Source organism: Halyomorpha halys, unplaced genomic scaffold (genome assembly GCF_000696795.3).
Source record: "Halyomorpha halys isolate HHAL.00 unplaced genomic scaffold, Hhal_1.1 Scaffold78.1, whole genome shotgun sequence".
Taxonomy (NCBI): domain Eukaryota; kingdom Metazoa; phylum Arthropoda; class Insecta; order Hemiptera; family Pentatomidae; genus Halyomorpha; species Halyomorpha halys.
Window position 1 is genome coordinate 494,002 of NW_027108467.1, and position 8,248 is coordinate 502,249.

The following is an 8,248-nucleotide window of genomic DNA, read 5'->3' on the forward strand; positions in this document are numbered from 1 at the left end:
GTCAATGAAATTGACCGCACCCCCAACCATCTTCTCATCATTTATCATCCACGGTCAACTATCTCTCATAATTAATAATATATGTGTTCAACCCATTGAACTCTTTTTATTATATTACCCCAACAAACCAGTTCCTATATATACCAGGCGATTCTGATAATAAAGTTAGTTGTTCAAGTATCCTTGCAGCCCGCATCCCCTTTATTTTACGTTAGTCATTCAGTCTAATCGTAAGGTGTATATGTATATAAGTAAAAGATGTATGATACAATGAGCAAGTTACATAGATGAGTAAAATTTAAAATTTCTTTTGTTATATAGATATGTATAAAAAAACTATTCTGTTAAGTCGTATGTGAAAACAATATTTTAAAAAGGAACTAGGGAGAAAAAGAAATCCCCTACAGGGATTTACCGCCTTAGAAGGCAATGTAGAGCTATTTTTTTTAAAGTGTATACTTTGTTATTCCACATTGCCTTGACTGAGTCACACCTCCTCTGTTCTGTACCTATAGACATATAATGAGAGCTAATTACTAAATTTCCCAATCAATGGATTAGCCATGCAGGACCAACCCCCAGTAATCTATACTCCCTCTTAGGTAGTTACCTTAATAACAGGAGTGTCAGGATCAGGGGTAACTACTAGGAGATCGAGAGAAAAATTGAAAGAGGATGTCCGCAGGGTTCGGTCCTAGGACCAGCTCTCTGTGGAAGCTAGTATTTGATGAGTGGCTGGGGGAACTAGAGGACAAGGGGTTCCTTGCCACGGATTATGTAGACGACCTGGCAGTCATCGTGGCCAAGAACAGAAGATCCAGACTAAAGACAGAAGCGGGGAGGTGTGCCAGTCTCGTAGGAGAGTGGTCCGTGAAGAGGAAGTAGAGTATGGCAGCAGACAAGACTCAGGCCATACTCATAAGAGGCTCCATGGGCAGGGCTCGTCCTATCACCCTGGATATCCAAGGAGAGGGTGAGACCGGGTGAGGAGGTGACATATCTTGGTGTGAGGATAAAAAGAAGATTCGATCCCACTTCTCACCTAGTGTATCTAAAGAAAAGAGTGACCCTGTCACTCAATGGATTAAGTAGGATAGGGGATGCATTTTGGGGCCTCAGGTACCCTGCAACGATGACCATATATAAAGGTGTGATTTTGGGAATTCTGAGGTACGCATCCCCTGCGTGGAGCCGATACCTCACGCAGACACAGAAGAGAAGACTGGCCACCATACAGAGATTGGCTCTGCTGAGGGTCACAAAGACATACAGAATGGTGTCACATGAGGCGGTGCAGGTGCTGGCCGGAGCGATGCCCCTGGACCTCATCCTCAGGAAGGATTTCCTTAAATACGAAGTTAAGAGGCAAGGACTAGAAGCGCTGCCGGAGGAGCTCCGAGAGAAGATCGGTGAGACTCCAAACTTATGGAAGAAAATACTGCGAGAGGACTCAATACAGAAGTGGAATGGACGGTGGGTAGCAAGCCAGAAGGGCGCTACTTTGAGAAAATTCTTCCCTACCATCCTTTCTAGATTGAAGGCTAAATGGGTCCTCCCAGACTATTGGGTCTCACAGATCCTAACAGGACACGGGGGGTTTCGGGGAAAGCTGCAGAGCTTTGGAAAGAACATCGACCCCCAGTGCCCAACGTGCGGAGTTCCTGAAACAGCAGAACATGTAATAATAGATTGCTCTGCCATGGAAGGACACCGAGCCAGGCTGTCGAGAAAGACTGGGATTTACGCCCTCGCCGAGTCGGACCTTCCCTGTTTGATAGAAGAAGAGAATTATCCCTTCTTCAAGGAGTTCATTTACGGGTGGAAGGAGGTGGTGGGCCCCACTCATTTCACGATGGGAAGGACTTGATCGCCCAACATCTGCGAGCCACCAGAAGATAAGAAAGCTGACCCAGACTGTGACCAGGAGGGCTGGACCAGCCTAGTAACTGCAGGAGGGACCCAGACAGATGCAGTGGACAAGGTGCAGCTCCATCAGTAAGGCGATAAACCTAGCGCTGGGCTGCACCAGAGGAAAAGAAGAAAAGATTAATAATTGAATAGTTAATAAAAGAATAAAAAAAAATTGGTGATCCTTGGGAGCAGTGGCATGTGCAAATCCCAGCGCACTACCCCACTGCTCCTGCACCCGTATGCCAGAAATGGCAAGGGAGAGGGATTAAAAAAAAAAAAAAAAAAAAAAGCCATGCAGGACCAGTGACGGTCTGCACGCTTCCCAGACCTGACACCACTGGATTTTTCTGTTTGGGGTGACATTAAACAAAAAGGCTTTTGCAAGGCCGATCGATGATCTTAATTCCTTATGAAGAAGGATAATTGAATATTTTGAAATAATAAGGTATATCCAGTGCCGTTCTGCTACTGCTGCTGTTGAAGAAAGATGCCCAGCCTGTCTTCATGCTCAAGGAAATCACTCTGAACAACATTTAATATGAATTTAATGTTTACGTTTAATTAATAAAGTAGTTACAACAAGTAAATAAGTTTTATTTATTTCATATAACCTAAATAATTCATAAAAATGAAAATCTTTAGGTTTGAATATATTCTAAACGTTGGTAGACATACCTTTAGAAGACATTTTTTTCTTGTTTTAAGGACCTTAATTTATATTTTCAGTTTGGCCATTTAACCCTGAAACACCCTGTAGAGCATCTCTGATGTATTTTAATAGCCCAGAGAGATCGCTTAACTTAAATACCAAATAAGGTTTGTCAATCTCCTTCAGGGATTTACCTTCTTAGGATGCAGTGATAATATATAATGTATATTCTTCTATGGATGAGCTAATTTATTAATAAGTACTACTAATCCTATCTATCTACTAATCCACTTTGGCTTGGCTGAGTCACCTCTTCTGTCCTGTACCTATAGACATGTAATGAGAGCTAATTTGTCAAGGCTGTCTCAGTCCTTTCATCAGGACCTACAGCAAATACTTGTACACCTGCAGGACTGTAACCTATAAATACCTTACAGAGAGAAGTTTCCATCCTGTGGGATTTTACAGCAAATATCGTTAAACTCCCAAATCATCCTGTAAATCCACCTCCTATTCAGCATACCTTACCTATTGAACATGCGTAGTCTGATGTAGATTACATCACCTCTTATATTTTTGCCAAGACTTATTATTGACAGCTTGTTAAAACAAGTGATAACAATGTGGTTGTGGACTTCATAAAGGAATGGTTTGAGAAAACATCTTTTAAAAAATTGGCATCAAAGATGTGAAAAATGAAGATCAAAAGATGGATATTAGAGATAATCAGTCTTTATCTCCCTATCCACTGTCTATATCTACCATTAATGACCTATTCCGCAGGTCATTACTTATTCAAAATCCTGTCATCTTTAGCTCCCATTTCTCTAGTGAAATTGGTACCATTAATTAAAATTCTTGCTAATGACCACTTTAACACTAGAAATTCAGACAATTGATATCTACAAATAAGCTAGCCAAAACCACCTTATGAAGCTGACTTCACCACAGTTAACAATATTTAACCCATAATTCAAAAAAATCATTGCCATAAAATCTCATGATAAAATTAATGGAATTTTATAAATATTTATAGCTGAGTTACTAAACATTTATTTTGTAAAGACATTTTCATTACTGAAATTGTAATATTTTGATTATTTTTTATAAAAAGAATACTGCAAAATATATGCAAACTTGGTTAATAACACCAGGAACATTATGAAATTATTCTTTTCTTGTTGTAGAAATGAAAACAAAATTAAATATAGCAGGGAGTGTTATTTATGTATTTATATTCTCAAAATTCCTTGATTCAATGAATCATATAGCCATAATAAATGCATAAAAAATGTTTTTTATGCATATTTCTATTGTACATCTGATAAAGTAATCATTCATGTTACCACTAAAGTACAAGTTAAAAATTAAATCTTAGTGTATTAGAATGGGTTCAATTAGATGTGACCATGAAGAAATGAATTCACTTTTATAATTTTTTACAGTTAATTTGTTATTTATTTTTAGTTAAAAATATTTTGTTCACTTTTACAACATATTACTCTAGTTATTTTATGACTGATTTTTTTATAAATCTTTAATCATTAAATTAACATAAAGTCAATAATTAAATAGGGAAATTAATTAAAAGATACTAAAAACAAACAAAAAATCTTTTGGTGACATTGATCTACCACACAACAGTTCAAGCAAGTATTACCTTGACAAATACTCTAGGGTTGAGTTTCATACTTTGTTGACATACTTTTGAATTTGTATTATTGTTCATAGATAACATTATAACTAATAATTGAAGAGTTTTTATTCAAATTTAAAATATCCATTTCTCAAAAGTAAAGATTTTTTTTACAAATAAATATTCTTCAGACAAAACCTATTTATTACTTAAACATTAATATTTAAATAATAATTTCCCAAAAGGTGATATATCAACTTTAGATACTAAAATCTTATTTTTTTATATTTTATTTTGCCAATCATATCTCTATAGGATATAGAGTGTAATCTCAGGAGCCCAATCTTCAGAACTCCAAACACTCCAGTAATTTGTAAAAAATAAAACTTTTTTTTTGAAAAATGAACAGGCAATAATATTTTAAGATTACTGATTTAATATATTTATTAATTGATTTATATTAATAATAACACTGACTTCAATGATCCAAATTTCTCTCAACTTTTTATTTAAAAATATTTCCAACGTTTTGCTAAGGGCCATTCTCAAACAGACAACCTAAAAATTGTTTTCACATTATTACTCTACGACACTACTCCGTAATGCAACCCAATTAGCAGTCCGTCGTCCTAAATCCCTTTACATTCATCACACCCTCTCTAATGCTCCCGATCCTAAATCCAAGAGGAAAATACTACGAAATTTATTCCTGCCAGAATCCAATAACCTCAGCTCTCTTCCAATAACCTCTGATGATCTCAACAATCACTTCACATGCCTCATGGAACACCAAAACCTAACTATCCTAATCCTTGATTTCTCCAAAACATTTGACACGGTTGACCACAACATCCTTCTTAACAAACTACAAAATCTTCCTCTATCTAACAGGTTTTTGCGTTGGTTTCTTCCCTTCTGATCGCTCCCAGTAGGTAGTGGTTCCAGATAAACCACCATCATAGACTCGAGCCCTTACCTATGGTGTTCATTGCTTTACCCCACCCTTTTCGCCATCTACATCAATGACCTTCCCCTCCTTATCCAACACTATTCATACCATTTTTACACTGATCACTTCCAAATTTACCTTTCCTTCCCACCTTCTGACCTATTGGCTGCCACAGAGAAGCTTCAAGAAGACTTGAATCGAATTAGTCAGGGGGGACAAGAAAACAAGCTTAAGTTAAATGCCGAGAAGACCAAGGCAATCGTAATAGGATCCAATCACCTCCAGAAAACTATTCCTCATATTCTTACATTATTCCTAAACAACAATCCAATACAATTCCATCCATACATTAAAAGCCTTGGTGTCACTATAGACCAAACTCTATCCTGGAAGAACCACATCACTGATATTTCCCGTTGTACCTTCTCCACCCTAAAACATTTAAATTATCTTCATCACCTACTTCCTTAATATTCCCCCACTTTAATTATTGTTGTGTGGTTTACAGGGGTGTCTCTGGGGATCTCAAAGCAAAATTAAAAAGGTTAATTAATTGCTTTATACGATTCATCTTTAGGGTCCCCAGGGACGCCTATGTCACCCGATTTTATCAAGAATATGAAGTGGCTTTACCCCCTCCTTCCGTCGTAAATATTTTCTACCAACTTATCCAATTCTGCCATCCATCGTACATCTCTGATATCCTTCAATTTAAATCCTCACTGCTGTCCCGCAATACCCGCTCACAGCCTTTAGACTTAAATGTAACTGCCCATCGAACCACAGCCTTTGATCTTTCCTCGTCCCTAAGGAATTCTATTCCCTCCTTCATTCGTAGTTCTAATACCCTTTCAACCTTCAAATCCTGTATCTTCGACCACTTTCTGTCCACCCAATTCCGGAAGAATAACAATTGAATGATTCAAACAAAGTTTATATATTTTCTGTACTTAATATTTCAGAATTTAGTTTATTCTTAAATATGTATATTAGCAGAAATTGTACCTTTCCTTTTATTATTTTTAGTTTAATTACATTTGATTTTTATCATTTTTCTTTTCTATTATTTATTATCAGAAGTGTTTGTCATCTTATGTTTTATGATATGACATATGGTATTACTTTTTTGTTCTATTCTTATTTTATATATTCTGTTAATTATAGTTGTCCATTTTAATCTTTTCAAATTGATTATTTTATTATGTTTTATAATTTGATTCTTATTTTGTATTTCACTCTAAGGCTCTAAAGCCTAATTCTGACGCCTATATGTAATTCTAAAGGGATCAATCCCAGAATAAATAAAGATTTACTTAAAACGTTTTGGCCCTTAGGCCATTTTCAAACAGACAACCTAAAAATTATTTTCACATTATTACTATAGTACCTTCTTACATAATACTAATATTTTTGTGCATACCTTAATCATTGAATTGTCTCAATTCATTTAAATTGTCTTTGTTTTGCAGCCTAATCGCCCTTGTCATATATCTTCAAAAACAAAAACAAATATTAAACTACTATCATAACAGTTTCCTTTGAATTTTATAAAATGGCTATTCACTTAAAAACCACACAATCTCAATACAAAATTATACTTCAAGAAATGATATTTTTTTTCTTTTCTTACGTCGGCCCAAGACTCTCGTTGGAGTCCTACACTGCACGAAAAGTTATTCTTTTTCTATTGAACATATCAATAAAACTAACAATAAAACCTACCTTCATCAGGTTAGGACTCTGATATCTCTTAATTACTGAGCTTAATTTATTTACAATTTAAATAACATTCTAATAATTGTTTTTGTTTTTGAAGGTATATGACAAGGGTTATTAGCCAACAAATCAAATAAATTTAAATGAATTGTGATAATTCAATGATTGAGGTATGTTACAAAATATTGTTATTATGTGAGGTGTTAATATAGTAATAATGTGAAAACAATTTTTAGTATAAATACAATAAATTTTATTCAATTTTAGTCCAAAGACAATTATATTTCAGTTAACATCTTCCCCTTTACACGCCACTATCCCTGATGAAGACCTGAAACTCAGGTCGAAACGTCGGCATAAAATAAATAAATATTGTTTTGTTTATTTATGTTGTTCTTTGCTGACCGCACCCCCCGACAAACTTCTTCAAGTATATTTCTTTATAAGTCCGATGTTTCGGCCGATTCCCCCATCCTCCAGGACAATCTTAAATACAATTTTAAAAAACTTTATGCAGGCTATTCTGCCCAGGTCATTAATTTCAGTTAACAATTAACACTTATTTTGTCAATTCTTCATATTAAATAAAAAATTAAAACTTTTAATCATAGTTAATTTCCACTATTGTAATTTATCAAGGTGAAAGGGAGTCTTGAAAAAGAGAGTTCTTTTTATTGGCATTGTGCAGTACTAAAATCTTGATTTAAACTTTCAACTGCTAAAGGGGGAAAAAAAAAACTCAAAATAAATACACAAACAGAAATATTGTGTAGAAACTTTATTGAAATTATATAAAATATTTTTAATTAAATAAACAATATAACCTTTTTTAATACAAAAAATATAAAATATAGTATATAAAATAAAATTCAAATGATGTAATGATTTGAAATAAACCGTCAAATGATGGGTCGTTCCGGTAGTTATCTAATAGGTTATGGGCCCAGGCATTTCGCGAAATTAAAATTTGTAGTGAGACAGTAAAAAAAATGCGGCAATGTTTGTTTGTGTTCAAACTTCGTAAAGTAAAACATTTAAATGCAACCAGTAATATAAAATGGATCTCAACAGCTTTAATGAAATAAATCCAATTGAGCAGGTGACAGGACCTGAGAAGGCAATAGTTTGCCTCAGTTTCCCCTAAATGGCCGAAGACAATTTTTTCATGACGAGATTGTACTGACTGTCAAAGACAGAAATGTTCCCTCTTGAAAGGTGGTTAATGTCGTAGCCTAACCGAAGTCGTCAGTATACTCTCGTCACGAAAGTGGGCTTCGGCCATATTGGTGGAGCTGAGATTAACTATTACGATCAAGTGAGCAGTGAGTAACAGCTATGAAGGTTACTACTTCCAGGTAGGTTAACTATTACGATCAAGTGAGCAGTG

General features: G+C 35.2%; 1 protein-coding gene across 1 annotated transcript in view; it reads right to left on the reverse strand.

Moving 5' to 3' along the window:
* LOC106692917 (gamma-interferon-inducible lysosomal thiol reductase) overlaps positions 1 to 8,248 on the reverse strand; it is a 160,469-nt gene that overhangs the window by 85,889 nt on the left and 66,332 nt on the right. The window lies entirely within an intron of this gene.